This window comes from Pyrgilauda ruficollis, unplaced genomic scaffold (assembly GCF_017590135.1).
Source record: "Pyrgilauda ruficollis isolate IOZ18807 unplaced genomic scaffold, ASM1759013v1 scaffold33, whole genome shotgun sequence".
Classification (NCBI taxonomy): domain Eukaryota; kingdom Metazoa; phylum Chordata; class Aves; order Passeriformes; family Passeridae; genus Pyrgilauda; species Pyrgilauda ruficollis.
In genome coordinates, this window is record NW_024524711.1 from 1,137,860 (window position 1) to 1,156,706 (window position 18,847).

The window sequence follows — 18,847 nt, forward strand, 5'->3', positions numbered from 1 at the left end:
TTTTTAAAATCCAATATATGCAAAACCAATAATACTTCAAGAACGAAAAGACTAAGTATCTAACAGATAATCTAATCTTCATCTTTAAATCCTGCTAAATTAATATTTTCTATAATTTTTTACCACGGTGACATTCTAATCATTGTCAATTATTTATCTAATCTGTTTATTCATGGTCTTTTCATGTCACCTTTTCTCTAGAAATATCATCAGCTAAAAATGGTTCCTAGTGTCTAGGGAAAGTCCACTAACTCCCATAGCAACTTTTGTAATTCTGTGCACTCTTCTGTGTTATTTTCATATACCAATCCCATTGTCCTTGCTGGAAAGCTGCTCTTTTGTTCATATGAGATGATATAAGGTCTTAAAATATTGGAAATTGCTAATTACTCGTAGGTGGCTTCTACATGTTCATGTATTGCATTACACACCAGCCCCTATTAATGTTTCTCTGGGGGTCTTTTGTGTGTGAGAGAATAAGATATAAAGTAGACACTTATGATAGCCATTAAATTTGTCCATAATTCTATAAATTAAAAGGAATTCACTAATGCATACATATATATTTCATAACTGTTGAGCATCTCTAATATATCAGGAAAATTACGTTTACTATCCCTATGCTGATGTTTTGTGAAAGACAAAACATGCAATTTAGGAAATTCGCCTGAAAAGACTAGAAATAGAGACTGGGAGGAAACAAAATTAAAGAGAAAGAAAATACATTATTTAAATATTTAGGTTAAAAATCCAAATTTAGTGTCCAAAGAAGGGCAAATGCAGCCAGAGAAGGACAAAAAAGCTGGTGAAGGCTCTGGATAGCAAGACTTATGAGGAGCAGCTGAAGGAGCTGGAGCTGTGTAGCCTGGAGAAAAGGAGGCTCAAGAGTGACCTTATTGTTCTCTTCAACTGCCTAAAAGGAGGTTCTTGTGAGGTGGGGGTTGGTTAGTTCTCCCAAGTAAGTGACAGGACAAGGAGAGATGGCCTTAAGTTGAACCAAAAGAGATTTAAATTGGATATTAGGAAAGATTTTCTTCATTATAAGGGTTGTCAAACACGGAAACAGACTGCCCAGGTAAGTGATTGATTCATCATCCATGGAGATATTTAAAAGACATGTGGATGTGGTGCTGGACATGGTTTAAGGCTGGACTAGACAGTGCTGGGATAATGGTTTAACTCAACAGTCTTTTCCAACCTAAATGATTCCATGTTTCTAAAATCTATATTAAATATTAAAAAATAAAGTCATTGATATGTCATGTACTTTCCAATGTTGCATTCCATTCTTGGTACCCAAAGATCCAGTAATTCTTCTTAATGTAAATGACAAGAAACACTATGGTAATTCTGGCAAACCAAAGAGTTTATTCCAAGTGTTGTACTGCTGTTTAAGAATAGAGCACACTTGTTCTTTTTTTTTTTCAAGTTTTCTTATTCGAGCTCCTGTTTCAGATCAGAAGCTGAGTTACTTACTGTTAGACTGAAGACTAAGCATTTTGCTTCTTATGTGATTTGTCTTCCACTATATTGTGTTCTTGGTGCAATAGAAAGTACTTAATTTCCATGACTATTCATTTGTTATGTTCTTCTGAAGAAATGAGGGAAGTTTCCAGCTCTTGTCTTGTAACACTTGTTCTAAGTGTTCAATTATGCAGATTTTAACTGATAATATTGCATAAAATTGTTTTAGCAGTCTGAAATGTTAGAACCACTGGTTGCCCTTTTATGTTGAGGTATTTGTTTCTAAAAATACTTTAAAAAGAGCAAGGAGGTTAGATAATTATCTCTAGGCCATTTTTGCCAAACCAGCTACCCACAGATTACAATGAAACCTGCAATTCGTATTTTCTTTGAACTGTTGAGTGTGTTACCTTTTTTATATTGTGGGTATAAAAATTGTATTAGCCACATTTTAAACAAACATACATTAATGATTAATTTATAAATTTTGATAAACAATGAATGTATCTGCTAAGTATGTTACTGTTATGAGCAATGTGTTCTAATATACAAGTAAGAATAGGGAGGTAAAAATATCCTTTTCACCTATTTAACAGCTTACTTGCATACTAAATAGCATATTCATTTTTTGTTAGTGTTTTATTATTTATATATATAACAATTGGATTATTTAAGTTGAAGAAGGAGCACAGACCATAATTCTTCTGCATGCATAATAATATTCAATTATTTTTCTTTTAGAAATACATGTTTTCTGAACTTGCTTTCTATGAAAAACAGAAGCACCCTTCACCCTTCATCAAAACCTTTCCACATAGTTCTTTCACTGCTCAGAACTAGATGGAACATTTAAAATTTTAGCAGACATATTTATTGAAAGATTAATAATTTTCATATTCTATCTGTTGAATTCCAGCTGCACTAAGACTCCTCAGAGTCCTACCAGTGTTGCTTTTGAATACTTTGTTTTTCCTATAGCTGTAACAAGTTTGATGCAAATTTTGTTCTTCAGTGAAGATTTTTGCAGGGTTATGTCATGAACAACACTCACTAAATGCCTTTAAATGCATTTTAATTTTTAAATTAATACTTTGGTGTATTTGAAAAGTCTGTTTCTTATGAAAAGTCAAACACACATGAAATTAAAACCTCAGAATTTATGATTTTTGAAGGTGATAATGAAAAACATCTTTGGTGTAACTGACACTAGATTTAGTTTGGGTACCCAGGAAAGGAAATATGAAATAATAACTTCAGCATTAAGTACAAACTAAATATTTTAATTCCTCACAGAAACTGTTATTAAATTTTAAATCAAAACTCCCTAATTATGAACTTTGTAGAGACTGAAAAAGATAATGACAGAATTTGTGTCAGGTCCAGACTAGTTCCTCCTAACTACTTTTATTCCAGTTGGAGATAATAATGTCCTGACTGGCTAACTGATTGACTGAATTTGCCTGTGTTTGAGAGCATTTATTTATTATTCTGAATCCAGATCTGACTTCCTTTGCTGTTGTTTCATTATTACAAGGATGAAAAAGCAAAATAAGTTTCTTAAATCTTAAATGTCTAGTGTTTGAAAGAAAAGTGCATTAAAAGCTTATTGTAATAATAAATACACATTACCAGAAAACAATGATTCTTACACAAAACTTTCAGTGAAATTATTATTCTGAACTGGACTAATTAAAAAACAGTAGTTTAACAAACTGTGAAGGTATGTTAAAAACCCCAGACATACATGGAACAGCTTTTTATCCTCCCATTGTGCTGAAGGTAAAATTCACAAATAGTTATTGAAAAGGTCCATGGACACTGACTACTGAGATTCAAGCAGCAGTCAGTAACTCGGATGCTGGATGTAAAAACTGAAGAAGGTCATTGTTAGGACACCCCTGTGTTACCCACATCACATATCACTTATATTTTCAGAACTGAGAATTTTAAAATCTCCCCCTTGTTGTTTTCCTATATCTGCATGAAAGTTTTAGCTCTCCTGGTTGAGGCAGCTCTGCCCCAGCTGCTGCTGGAACACTTATCCATGCACCTCACAGAAGCTGAGGAGCAGCTGAGCACAAACACAGCACATGTCACTCAGAGCTCACCTGGTCTGGCAGTTTGTAGATAAGCACTTCTGAGTCCTCTGAAAACCTACAGGAAAATGTTGTTTATCTTTTCCATATGAGTAAAGAATATCTAGAAACACTTCTTTTTTGATGTAATATTACACATAATTACCAAGCTGTATTATCAGTTTTGCAGCTTGATGTTTTTTTACCTTGTTCCAATTCTATTTATTTGTTTAAATTAAGATGACTTGTTGTTGAGTTATGGCATAATATTTTACACTTTGTGAATTTAACAACAGTCAGGCTCCACTGTTGTACCTACTCATGCACAAGGTGTGAATTATAGCTTCATTACTCACATTCTGTCATCTCTCATTGTTTAAGCATTATGTTGAGGTCAAACAGAAAGATGAATTTGTTTTAAGTTTTGCTCCTGTCAGTTAAAACTCACTTTGAATGTTCCACAGTAATAGCTTGTCATCAAAAGAATAAATTATTTAAGAACCAGCAATTCCTAATATATTTTAGAAATTCACAACTGTTGGCACAGAAATCCAAGATCATACAATCATAGAATAATTTGGGTTGGAAGGCACTTTAAAGATCATCTAGATCCGATCCCCTGCCATGGGCAGGGACACCTTCTTCTAGATCAAAGACTGCATTCATCCTGACTGAGTGTGGTCCATTCACTGACATTCCAGCTGCCCAGACAGGCTGTTGTCTTTGGGAACCTATCTGAATGATAACACAAAGAGAATAATATCATAATTCCCTGAGTGAGGGATGACCATGGACTCTAACTCTCTGTTTTGGAAGAAACCCAAGTAACTTGGAGAAAATATTTGAAAGTCTCTTTGTGATTAGATGTTTATCTTTGGGAAAATATTTAAATTGTTACTGATTTTTTCCACAAAAACTATGTGGAAATTTTTCCACAAATACTGTGTGCTATATTACTAATTTTTTTCTTTGCTCATGTTGTTTTTCAGCGTTGCTGCTCTGAATATGAAAGTTCTGTGCTTGTCTTCTACAATCGTTGCAATTTAATTGCCCCTGTAACATATTTTCAAAAACTGATAAAGCCTCCTTGGCTAGAAAGAAGAAATTATCATCCATTCTGTTGGAATTGTTTTAATACACAACTGAGAAACCTAGAAACTTAACATAGGAAGTTTTTAAAATCATTAAAGTGTACATGATTTTAAAAACTTCCTATCAAGATTGGAAGAAGGAATATTTCCAGTTGTGTCAAGGACTTAGTGCCTTCAATCTTAAATTAAAATAAAAAGTTTATAATAATTCAGGGAATAAACACTATTAAAATATTGCATAATTTCCTTCATAAATGTATATCAAGATAATTTTATATGCCTTGAAAATATTAAAAATTTCTTTACTAATGTATATATTATATTTTGAAATGCTTTCTGACTATTATGAAAATGGATTATGAAAACATTAGTTTCACTTTGTTTGACACTATTTTGTAGGAAAGGGTATTTTATTTCACCTTTTTTTTCTTTTTTTGTGGGTTTTTTTAGAATTTTGATATAACTATGAAATTAGAGACGTAATTAAAAGACTGTCTTCTACAGGCTCTCTAGATTTCAAAATCGGACAAGTTGCACAAGAAAAAGCAGTTTTGCGTTTTGGTGGGGTTTTTTTTTTTGGTTTTTTTTTTTTTTTTTTTTCCCCTGGGATGCACCTGAACTGATATCATCACGTTAAAGCATTTAGTTCCACTATGTGGTTAGATGGCTCATCTCATGTTTGGACAAACATCGTGCTCATTGGGTCATTGTAATTTTCTCCTGTGTTTGAGATCCTTGCACATCCATAATTTTTTTTGAAGTCCAGAATCTGCACTCTACTGTTCTTTCTTCCATCCCTCAAGATCTTGATTTCCAGTGTTTTGTGGTCACTAGTGCCAGGACTGCCACTCTGTCATACCCCAGCACGTTCTTCCTTGAACAGTAGCACCAATGGTACACATGGAGTAATGATGGGACTTCTGGGATATCAGTAACCTCAGTTTTACATCATAGGGTTTATGTCCAGTGCTTGTCCTCCATGTACCTCTTGTTTAAATTGTGTTCAATCTTACCCCATATTGCTTGCTGTGAGGACACTGAAATGGGAGACAGTATTCCAGTAGGAATTTTGCCTCTGGAATGTGAAGAGGCCAAATTGGTTTTTTTCCCCTTTGTATTATCTACTATATATATGTCTATACAAAGATTTTCTTAGGCCCTTTCACTGCAGTACTGTGCTAAAAGCTCATGCTGATTAGCTACAGTGACCCCTAAATCCTTCTATGAGTCACTAATTTCCAAGATAAAATGTTGTTATTCGTTAATAATCATCCTTCATCTTTTCCTGTGTTTAGTTTCACAGTAACTGAAATACTGGAACTTCTGTTTGGCTGAAATTAGAGATAGAGAGTACCCTAAATCCACCTCTGATTTTATTTTACCTAATTATATAAGTGTCTGATTTACAGTTACCAAGCCACATTTTCAGCTAGTGTAAATCAAAGTGACTTGCTGTTTACCTCAAGTAATGATCTGTTCCACACACTGCAGTGCCTTAAATGAAGCACAGAGAAGACATCTATATGATATGCATTATTGACTACTTTACACATAATAAATTAAGATTAATATTAAACATTATATTGCATAAAAAATGAGCTCACAACCATTTGGAAAAAATGAGGAATCCGATGTCCTAATTGCATAGAAATTAAAATAATTTTTTGAATCAAAACATTGAATATTCTGAGAGTTGACATTGGCATAAGGACATTGTTCCTCTGAGGCTTTCCTTCTCTATTTCAGTAAATCCACCTTCTTCTTACTCCTATAAAAAAATATACATGTTTGATAAGCTTTTATCTTTCCTAGAATTTTCCTGTGAGTTTTCTGTTCTCAGTCAGAAGGCAGCATAAATGCATTTTCCTCAGTGGGTGGGACAAATTCAACTATGTAACTGCAACCATTTAATGACTAAATGAATACAATAGCCCTTAAAACTCATTCTTAAAAGAAAATATAAAAAAAAATATATAAAATTTGAGATGGAAGGAACTTTAAAATCATCTGGTTTCAAGGCCCCACTGTTAGCAACACCTTCCACAGTTTGTTCAAAGCCCCATGCAACCTGGCCTTGCACACTTCTTCTCTGGGTAACCTGTTCCAGTGTTGCATAGCCCTCACAGTAAGGAATGTCCCTCATATCTCATGTAAATTTATGCTCTCTCTGATTGAAGCCATTTCCTCTTGTCCTATCACTAAAGTCCTTGTACTGAGCCAGTCCCTTGTATTGAGCCAGTCCCTCAGTGGCTTTCCTGAACGGCCACTTCAGCTACTGGAAGGTGCTGTAAAATCTGCCCAGAGCCTTCTCCAAGCTGAACAGCTCTGGCTCTCTCAGCCTGTCTTCATAAGAGAGGTGCTCCAGCCCTCTGATCATGTTCATGTTCCTCCTCTGGAATTCAGCAGATCCAAGTGCTTCTTATGTTGGGGCCACCAGAGCTGGGCATGGAACACCAGGTGGGGCCTCATGAGAGACGGGCTGAGGGGGAAAATCAGCTCTTTTTACTTTCCTGTCACATTTATTTTGTTGCACAGAAGATACAGTTGGCCTTCTGGGCCTTCTGGCCTTCTGCGTGAGTACGCATTGCTGGGTCATGCTGGACTTTTAAGATGACACTCAATCTGGTGAACAAGAGGAAACAAGAGAGTTTATTTGTGAACCAGATGCTTGCTGAATGTATTTTTTGTCCTCTGCAAAACTGAATGAGAGCTTCCTCTTCCACTATGAAGAGAAAAAAAGGAAGCAGGTTGGCAGGAAGTCTTTAGTATAGTCAGAGCACTGCCATATTGCTGAAGGAGTAAGTGCGTGAGATGAGGGGTGAAATGAGACCTATGAGGTGTATGAGATGAGACTTGGAAGAAATGTTGGCAAAGAAATACATCTTGGTACAGTTCATCCTCTGTATTTGTGGAAGGAGTGTGCTGTCAAATCCTGAGCCAATACCATATGGAAGATGCAGGTAAAACTTATTACAATAGCCTGTGGTGGGTTTTTTTGTGGTTTTTTGGTTTTTTTGTTTTTTGTTTTTTTTTAATATATGTGTTTGGAGGCACAGAGAGAAAGAGTAAAGAAATCCTACCTCCTGCTATGTCTTACCCAGTAGTCTCCCATTTTTTTGCTTCTGCTGTGCAGCAGCTCAGATTTGATCCTTTATAGTATTTATAATATTCATGAGCTAACAAAAGTGTGTCTGATTTTCTGCAGTTCCCCAGTGCCTAACAAATGACATCACCTTTATTACCCTCTCTCAGAGAATATGCTGTTGTTCACATAAAGCCTTATATTTTTATGGGCCTGATTAGACCTTTACAAATAACTTGGGAGAACCCATGGCATTAAAGCCAGTGGTTCTGCTTGCAAAGACAGTGTGGTAGTCTAGTGTCTACTTACCCTCCTGCATGTGTGCAGATTTTCACTGAATTAATTCTGTACAAGATATCATTACACATTGTCCTATACAGGTCAAAAGCCTTTACAATATTTAAACAATTTTATATAGCAATATTATATTCAGACAATCACCGTACAACACCAAGTCACATTTGTATCCTTCCAAACTTTTCCATCAGTTTTCCTGAATTTAGACCACTTCACTTTTCCTTTCTTACTGTGCCAAATATTGCCTCAGATGCAATTTTTCTGTGCTGCCAAAGTAGTTGTTTTGCCATGCAGATATATATACATCACAGGAAATTGAGAAATTGCTCCTGTATTTCAAGGAGAAAAGATTTTGCTCACTGACCTGCAAATGCTACAGAAAAATCTATTTTAAATTGAATGTTGATCCAAATAAGAAAGGACTGTAACACATTACATGAAAAAATAAGCACTCATCTTCCAATTATTCTTTGCTAAAGTCAATCATCTTGCTTTATGTGATGGTGCAGCAAACACAAAAAGCAGTTGACTGTCTTGTTACCATGGAATTAGGGCAAAATTATTGCAACAGCTATATTGTTAAGTCTTGACCTTTCTGTTACAGGGTAGGACTATTTTCTCATTATAGGTATAGTGCTAGGAATAAGAGGACCCAGTTCCTTATTAGGTCTCCTCTTATGGACACAAGTAATAATAAAGAATTAAGAAATGGACACACCACTTTCACAATAAAAGTAACTGCTTCCTCATGTAAGACTGCTCAGGGCATGTTGCAGTAATGTGCCATGTGGGCCACTTTTCTGCTCTTCCAAGCAGGAACAAAATGTTTTGTTACGCCTTTTGCTGATTAAAGCACATAGAGAAAGTAAGTGGTGGTCACAGAGCATAAAATACCTCCTGTATCGATACACTGTCCTGCTTAAGGCCTTGTTTCACAAGTGGAGCATTTTTTTCTTTTGTCTTTTTTTGTGAAGAAAGATATGGCACTGATAAATGTTTTCCTGTCTTCATCACAGCATTGGTGGAACAGAATACAAGACAGTGTTATATCATGCTTGATTAATTTGAAAAAGGACATTTTAAAGGGCTTATGGTCATTTTATCACATGTCAAAATTCTTGGTAAAAAAAGTGAGTTTTTGCAAATTCATTTGTAGTTCACAGCAGAAGCCTTCACTAGTCTAGTTGCATGAGTCATGGATGACTGAAAGGACAATCTGTGTAGGTGTAGAAACCAACAGATCTTGCTGTCCAGGGACCTGGATAGACAGTGCTGCTTGATCTAGTTTAAAACAAGTAACATGGATCAAACATCAGATCAAAATGTGAGAATCCTTATATTTCATATTGTCTGTGGGAGGGGAAATTGAAAACACAGTAATATAAAGATTAACAGAAGTTAAAAGTCTTGAAAAGAATAAAGGGAAAAAGTCCTACACTCAAATGTATTTGCCAGAGCTTATCTAGCTCTGCTTAGCCTTCCTCTGCTTTCTTTCACAAAATTGCCCTGACTATCCAACCAAGAAACAATCCTGAATTTGAAGCATGCAATCATGCACAAACACTTTCCAAAATCCTGTCAAAAGAGATGTTTACTGACACTGTCTTAGGGAAAAAAAAAAAAAAAAAAAAGTTTCCAGGTGTGTTTAGTGAATGTATGTTTGTATATTTTAAGTCAGTAACTGCTTCAGAGACATCAGCTGCTAGAAATAGGCTTCACTACAGTCAGTGGAATCAGGATTTCAGGATGAGGGAATAAAAGCTAAAGCTGTAACTGCTGGGGGATAGATGTAGCCTGCATTTAATAATCTATTTTTATTTTCTATATACAACTTTTTTCAATCATCTTTGTTGTCATGTGCAACCTCAAGCTTCTAGATAGACTCATTTTAATTAAGATATCAAGACATATGGATATATTCTAAACCACAAAGACAAGCAAGTTGATAAAAAAATGTAATGCTTTATTTGGGAATGCGTGTTGCTGTTATGTTTTAGGTACTTACAGTACCTAGTGATCTCCAACACATTCTTTAGGATTTATAGACCCATTCATTTTGAAAGCTGTTCAATTACAAGAAAACTTGCAACACTAAGAACAGTTTCTAATAACATCCTTCCTGGGGCCTTTTTTTGTCTTTCATTTGTAGTGGGTTACTAGCTTAAATGGAAGTTTAACAGATATGTTACACACCATACTGAAAAACATACACATAACTGAAAAATTAGTTCAGTGCTAAAATGTATGGAATACCAAGTCTGATGAATTACAAGCTAGATAGTAGTGTTAAAGACATAAATATGTACCCTCATAAATTTATGGGGAAGGGTTACTTATTTTCAGTAATTGTCATTCTTTTTCCCATGCAATCATTCATAACCATAAGAAGTTATAAATATTGACCAGATTTTTTCAAATCCGGTTCAAGAGTTTAGACGCTTCCATTGTGACGTGTCTGGGACAAGACCTGATTTTTATGGCATAAGTTCTTGGCACTTCATAGAAAATTTGCTCTTATAAGTAGTTTTGAGCTGACATATGCAGAAGGTAGTTTCTGAATTTTTGGAAACTGAATAATCATAGAATAGAACCATGGAATCATATAGGCTAGAAAAGACCTTTAAGGTAATTGACTCCATGATAATCCAGCACTGCCAAGTCCACCACTAAATCATGTACCCAAGGGCCACATCTACGTGTCTTCTAAATACCTCTGGGGCTGGTGACTCAACTACGTCCCTAGGTAATTATTTCCTCCCATCCATTTTCCATCCTGATGCCTACTTCACAGAATCACTACATTTAACTGGGCTTGCTGACAGTACAGTGCAATGACATGTTGGATGTTATATTCACAAGATTTTATGTAGAAATCCTCTAGGTAAAGGGTTTAAAGACCATTCTACTTATGTGACAAGTGTGAAAGAAAAATGTATTGCTGAATGCTTCAAAAGCAAAAAGTAGCTCTGTTCTGGCTTTGGCAATACTTCTATAACTTGGGGAGCCAGAACAGCACAAGTATTATCTGGGACATGAGAATTCCACAGAATTTTAGAAGACACCCTTTTGCTTTTTATTTCTTTCCATTGTTGAGTGTTAAAAAAATCCTGACACAGAATGTAGCAAATGTTTTTGACTTCAGTCCTTGTAAACTCTTCAATAGTTCTGCCTTCTTGTTTCAGAAAATGAATATACACAATGTTTTCATTTGTCTGTTTGACAAATACTCCTGAATGCTCAATAACTTATCTTTGAAATTAACCTGTCAGAGTAATCATGACACCAATATAATGATGAAACATTACTCTGCTTTAAAGATGAATTTCTGTAACAGTAATAACTGGCCCCTGGGGTGTTACTGATTGATGAAGCAATACTTCAATAGACATTGAACTATTGAATTTATGTGCAGGTCTACAAGAAAAATCTGCATATTCTATGTGAAGATTCATTTGGCTAACCATGAAAAAAATCATGAAGGTTGTAGACTTTGATTTGTGTTTGTTCAAGAGACATGTTAAGATGATGTATATATTAACCTAGAATACAATAAAAATACATATGCATGTGTATATATTGTTTCTGCATTGTACATTATTTCTTTGCAATGTTCCACATTAAGATAAGAAGAACTTATTTAGCTTTGAAAATATGTGGCAGCTAATTATTAAACTAAAATTAGTTTTTACAAACCAACAAATTTTACGTAGTGAAGACATATAAAACACATACTGCCTAATTCAAACCCAGAACTGTACTTTCTCTAATTGAATGTTAATAACCTGTAAAGTTAATCCCAATATTCCTTGCCTGGTTGAGAAAGTACAGGAATGGTAATAATTATTGCACATAATAGCAGCTGTATGCCCTTACCTTTTTTGTCTTCTTGTGATATGGTGCAAATTTTGCAACATATTAGAAGAAATGCAACTAGGACACAAGGTCTTAAAATAAATCAGTGAAGCTGAACTTTCAAAAGATGTTCCTTCCAAAAACTAGAAGTGAAAATTTACAGATTTCTAAATCATGTAGTGTAATGATATCTAGTAAATTTCTTTATGGTTTTCTTTTTTCATTTGGTTTGGTTTGGATTGGTTTTGAGGGATCGCATCACTGTTGTCTATTTTACAATTCCTTGTAATATAAGCCTGTCTGCCAGTGTAGGACTCGATAAATTGCTAATTTGATAGAAAGACAAGAAAGAGTTGATATAAGCCGTGTCTTGGTCTCAATAGCTACTTTGATCATGTTTCAGCTGGTATAAGGGGTCTGAATGGCTTTCCCTGTTACAGAAGCTTGTGCTGTAAGACCTGCATATCTTGCCGTGATATTTTCATTCACCATTTTGCTCTTTACACCCTCTTCATCAGATAGCCTAGATAAATGATTGACTTAAGATACTGTTGTGTAACAATGCAAAATCCTGTTCTATGAGGATAATACAGAATAAGGGTTTTAATGCCATTGCCCTGTCTTGGAATCATACAGCCTCTGTTTTTTCATTAATTAGCTGTAAACTGACAAACTATTTCCTGAAACTACCTAAATATGTACACAGGGCGCATTTATTTCACCCTTCCCTCCCCCATACCCAAAAAAAAAAAATTGTTTACAAGTGGTTTCTTGTATACATCTGCATACACATACATATATATATATATATAATATATGCATGGAATTCAAAAGCAAAGGTCTTCCTATGTAGGATGTTCATTTAGTTGAGCTATTACCACATTTATGAACATGTGAAACTAAGTGTCAAATATAAAACGGATGTGTTTCCAACTCTGTTTTACATAAGACATACAGCCTCTTTAAGTGGTAGGTTTTAGTTAAGTAGGTTCATATTTTCTGTGGAATTGCAGAGAAAATGAAAAGACCCCTTAGCAGGATTTATTGAACAAAGTTCAATAAAGGTCATCCAATCAGTGGCTAAAACATCTCACCATCTACTTGAATTTATCCAGGAGCTCATCTCAGTTGCTCCTATATAATACATAATTTAGTGGGAACACTGCACAGAATTACCTGACTGTTTTCTATTTTACTCTAATGCTTTTGAAAGAAACTATAATTTTCTGAGGAGAAGAAGAAGCATATATTATGTTTCCTGTAATTGCTATAACCAGTTCTTTAGAATCACAAATGACCTTTTTTCCCTTTGATCAAAAGAATTTGAAATACTTTGAGTCTTCAAACTAAAATTCTCTTCATTTCAGACTGTATTTTTTGAGTAACTTTGTCCATCAAGATATATTAAGAAAAAATCTGATAATTTTTTGGGGGATGAGATGGGCTTGTTTGTTTGTTTGATTTTGGTTTTGGGCATACAATCATCTTTGTTTTTATATCACAACCATTTCACAGAATTTAGGGACAAAATAATTAACAAAAAAGGTTGCCCTTTCTTATTTTAAAAAGCAAGCCACTGAGCATGTAGCTCAATCAAATACTCCTAGTGCAAATTGTTCACATATAGACATGTACAATATCAGACAAGCTATATATCAGATTAGTAGTAAAAACTAATACTATATAATAATCACTATTTTTTCAAATATTTTCATTCACTTCTCAAGTGAACTCTCTGGCTTACAGACATGGATGGTAACTGAATTTACACACAATTTGCAAAAGGTTCCTTCAAGTTTCTTCAATAGAATTTTAAAACTCACAGGTTTAAAACTTTCCTCAGTATTCTTATGATTTTACTGCCAAATTTATGACCCTCATAACCCCTGTCAGAAATGAAGCCTCACACAATTTAATAGGCGAAACAAAGCTGTGCATGCAACCAAAGCAAAAGTGGGAATTCATTCACCCCTTCCCATGAGCAGCCATCTCCAGGAAAGCAGGGTTGCATCATGTATGATGGCTGCTCAGGAACATCCCCCACTTCCCTCTCCTTCCCCAGCTCTGAGCATGACACGTCATGGTCTGGAATATACTCTGGGTCAGCTGTCCCGGTTCTTTCCTCTCCCAAATCCTTGTGCATCCAGCCTCCTTGCTGGTGGGTCAGGGCAAGCAGCATAAAAGGCCTTGATTCTCTGTAGGCACTTCTCAGAATTAGCTGATACATCCCTGTATTATCAACACAATTTCCAGCACAAATCCAAAACATATTCCCATACCAGCTACTATAGAGAAAATTATATATTATATATTTTCTCTATAGCTACTATAGAGAAAAGCCCAAATCACCACAACAAGTTAAAAAATTACTATTTGTAATTTGTGTCTGTTTTTAATCTTCTATGTCAGCCCTCCTGAAGCACATTTTTCTGAACAGATAACAGATAATAACAGATAATAACAGATAACACAGATGCATACTAAAATCTTTCTGTTTCTCTGACTTGGGAAAGAGGTTTTCTTCCACAAAGCCGTTTGTTACACACCTGTTTGTGAAAATAACACTTGAAAATCCAGAAAATATATTTCCTGTTTCTCTAATAGTTTCCCTGAACTATGGCAGGATTAGACTCTTTCCACTCCACATAGTTTTTCCATGTGCCATTTAGCACAGCTCTGTGTCAGCTGAGGAACAATGGAGAGGGACAGGGGAAGGACACTGCCTCTTCAAGGATTTTCTTTCATTCTGGAGCCCTGCCTGGGATGAATATGGACAAAATCTCTGCCTCCCTCTTTATATGTAGTCTAGATGTGCCTTTTTCTACAGGATGTAGAGCCTCTATAGAGTCTGGGTCTTCTCTTGAGTGCAATGTGAGGATGAGTGGACGAAAAGCCTCTTTGTGTTCCCTGTGTTCTTCTCCCTGCTTCTGTGCAGCATTACAAAGGTTCATCTTGTCCTTAATCTGGTAATCATGGGGTACTTTTCTCTGTGGTCTTTAGGCAGGCATTGTAAGTGCTTTAGAGTGAGAAGTTTAACAATGCCACTTTTTGGTGAATTAAATAATAAGCAAACACCTAAATTAAGACAAAATATTGTTTCCAACATAGAAATATAATTTTGTTCAAACTGGAACTTGCACTATCTTGCTCAATGTGTTTCTTGTGATGGGCTGACTTTGCCTGAAAAGTGGCTTCTTTCACACAACTGAAGAATGTTTTGGCAGCTCTATGATCTGGATATTGCCTGCTCCAATCTGTCTGCCAGATCACACTATGAAATCTGAAACAGAAACTTAAATTAGTATAAGAGAAGATGTTAGTATTAAAAAAGGACATTGCACATCCTCATATTCCAGCCTCCATAGGAAACTGAGACTACATGAAGATACATATATTTTTGTTATGCTCAAGATTTTAAGGTACTCTTCTCTGTAAATAGAATCTAGAATGGAAAAAAGGACTTGTCCTTAATGAAACCTTGAGAAATACCCAGGAAAAAAATAAAATTGGACATAAAAGCTTCTTTATTCAAAAATGCATTTGAAAATTATGTGCAAAAAAACTGCCCACTTCTGCATTAAAAAAAATATAATAAAAAAAAAGTAAAATATACAGAGCATGCAGATATTTATTCTTTAGGGCGTAAGTCAAACACTAGGCTGCCCAAGGTCAGGAATATATTTTCCCTCTGGTTAGCTGTGCATTACAAAATTTTCTTGACCTTTCTCAAAAGCATTGGATGTTACTTATTTTTCAAAATAGCAAACTGAACCAACTGAACTATTGGTTTAAGCTACAAAAGCACTTCTGAAAATTCTGCATTACTAGCAAGTTTTGCCTTACATCAGGGGTATGATTTCTCAAACAAGCAGCACAATAAGAGCAGAAATACATCCTGGCATTTGCCTGCATAGCAGCAGATTGCAGTGACCTATATTTGTCTTCTGGAACCAATTCTCAGTAGCCTCTGTAATGATCAAATTGATGATTTAAAGGTGTGGATCACTGGAAATAATAAAACATGATGTTTCCCTTGTATTTCAGCTTTGAAATTGTTGAAAATTTGTGGCATGTAGCCACCAAATATACATCATAATAATTTTCTGAATTTAATGACTTGTGGTTATGTAATCCCTCAAATATGCCAGTAGCAATCTTTTTAAAACTGATTGATTTTGACCCATGGCTTTCTCTATGGTTTCTTCTGTATAAAATAGCACTTTAAAATGTTCTTCAACTTGATCTTTATGGTATACATTTTATTTTCATTTCCAATTGCCATTTTTTTTAAAATGGCAGGCATCTATTTAGTACCTTGCAGGATTGCTTCTTGGGCACAGGTGACACTACTGTGGTGTGCTGCTGCACTGGCATCTCTTATACTTAGTGGGATTCCTAAGCCAAGCAGCAGAGCCACATGAGAGAGCTGACCTAATTAATATTAAAGTAGCTGTGTTTCTGCCCTTTACTTCACTTTGTGACTACACATCTCATGTACTTCTCTTCCTCTTAAAATTATCCTCAAAACAGCCCCCACAAATGAGTTTGAAACAGTCATTTTTGAATGCACAATAGGGAGGACTGTGCAAACTGCACCAACTCATATTTTTTGTGAACAGTAACACTCAAGCCCCTAGTCACACTCTCAAGCACCGTGGATTATGGCAAATTGTAATCCAGATCTGACTTGTAAGTAAATTCTTCTCTTACACATCTCAGATGTCTCAGATTCCCAGGAGACATCCTTCATTTTGTACTAGTTATCCTGTCTCTTGGCAAACCATTGCAGTACAAACCTGCAGTACCTAACTGAGGAGTCATAGCAATACCCACCATGCCTGACAGGTCTGAAGGTAGCAGCAGTCTCCTCATGGAATTATTTTAGTATGAGTGCTTAGCCATTTTTTTCAGAAATAATTAATGCACTTGTAAAACAGAAGAGAAAGGTCCAGAAGGAGAAATGGACCAGAATCACCCAGACTATGGAATCAGTTTTTTCATAAGTCTAGGTTTTCACTACATCCCCAGGGTTTTACTTATTCTCAACAGAGGAGTTAATTTCCAACGTGAGTGGGTACTGTGCTCTGTGTCTCCTGACAGTGTTCTGCAAGAAGATGCATGAACAGTTAGGAAGTCACATGATGGGATGTGGTGCCTGAGGGTGAGAAGCAGTGCTCACCAGCTCTCCAGGGCTGATAAGGGCTGGTCTTTCTATGATATTGTGTATATGCAAACATAAAGCAAGCGAACATTGTTATCAGAGAATTAAATGTGGCTTGAGACAGAGACACTAACTGAAGAATGGGCACTATTCTTTACTTGTGAGAGCAGAAGTGTAATGGACCACTAAAACAAAAACTGAAGGAGTACATCCATGCAAAATATGACCTGTGGCAATTACAACTGATACAGCACAGTGATTATATGTGAGAGAGCCTAGAATATTAGGATACTTCTTATATTCAGGAAAGATTTTTTCCCAGTTCTTGGCTGACATAATTTTTGCATTTTTGAGCAATTATGAAGAATATAATTCCTCATTTTTAGCTGCATTAATTTTTAAAATCCCTATCTGTCTTTTGTATAAAACTTATTTTATCTTAGCAGTATCACTGGAATAATGAAGTTTTTAATGTATTACATAATGCACATATTGTGGACTGGATTTATTAATTTTGTTGCATAAAAGATCCTGTTGCATGCAATAAAAACCTGGAAGTAGGATTGCATATGCTGCAGCTACAATGTCTAGTGTATCTTTCAAGGTTTTCTTGTTGCAGGCTTTTTGGGGGGAGGATGTGTGTTTCGTAGTCAAACATAGTCTACAAATCATGCCCTTCTGATGACCAAATGTATGGAAAATGCTCAGCCGATGCTAAAGCCCCCAAGTTAGGCAGTGGATCTGGCTGCAAATGTAATTCTTGAAAATTTAACAGTGAATTATTTATTTTAAATGGAAACCTAACCTTCTGGCTTTGCAAATTATAAACCTACCAAATTAGATCTGCCATCTTTTCCCATTCTCTTGCAAACCCTTACAAATATTCATATTCCTGATGCTCTTACAAGTCAATATCTCTCTAGGGAGTGTGTTTATTTTTATTAGATTAATTTCATCCTGTATGTTCCCTTGCAGTTGTTTCCACCTGTTGGGAGCCATAGTACACACTTCTAATTCTGACTAGATAAGATCCTTCCATGAGAACCAGCTCTAGATATTTTAGCCCTCTGAATCCGAAATGAATGTTTGTTTAATTAAGTGTAAGCCTGCATGAGAAACTACAGCTTTATCCTTAGTGTGAAAAAGAAGAAAGGGCCTGTTGAATCCTCCAGCATCAGCTGTTGTCTAAGACAAGCTCTGACCTGCAGGAAACTCCCATGCTACTATGACCAGTCCCTTTCTTTTGTGAAGAAAAAGACAGCAAATGGAGCCATAAAACTCTCTGTTATTTAAAATCTTTCACTTTGAACAAATAGAAATGTGATGGTATAAAATGGGTGCTGAAGAGGGGCAACATCCGTAATTTATACTTTGAATAAAGTGATAGAAGACTGTTATCTGTTTTGACATTTAGAGTGAAGGACTTATGCATTTCAGAGTGAAGGAACTATACAATTTCAATATTTGAGTCACAAATATTTTATTCAAAAATTACAGATTTGTGAAAATAAGCTTGAAACTAAAACCTGACATTTTTGGCTCATCTCAGGCAGCAGGCCATGTAATTATGGAGACCTGAGTGAAGATTAGAAGATGACATAACAATTACTTCTATGGTTTTAAATTTACCTACACCTGGAAGAGAATTCAGTGGTTATAACATAACAGCTCTTCACAGTAAGAAACGCATTACCATAAGGCAGTTCATACATATTAATATTTCTCAGCAAAAACAATATTATTTTTTGACATCAGGCAGTGGCAAGTTACACATGATACTTACTACCTCTTGCAGAACCTACTTCAAACCAAAATTATTAACAAT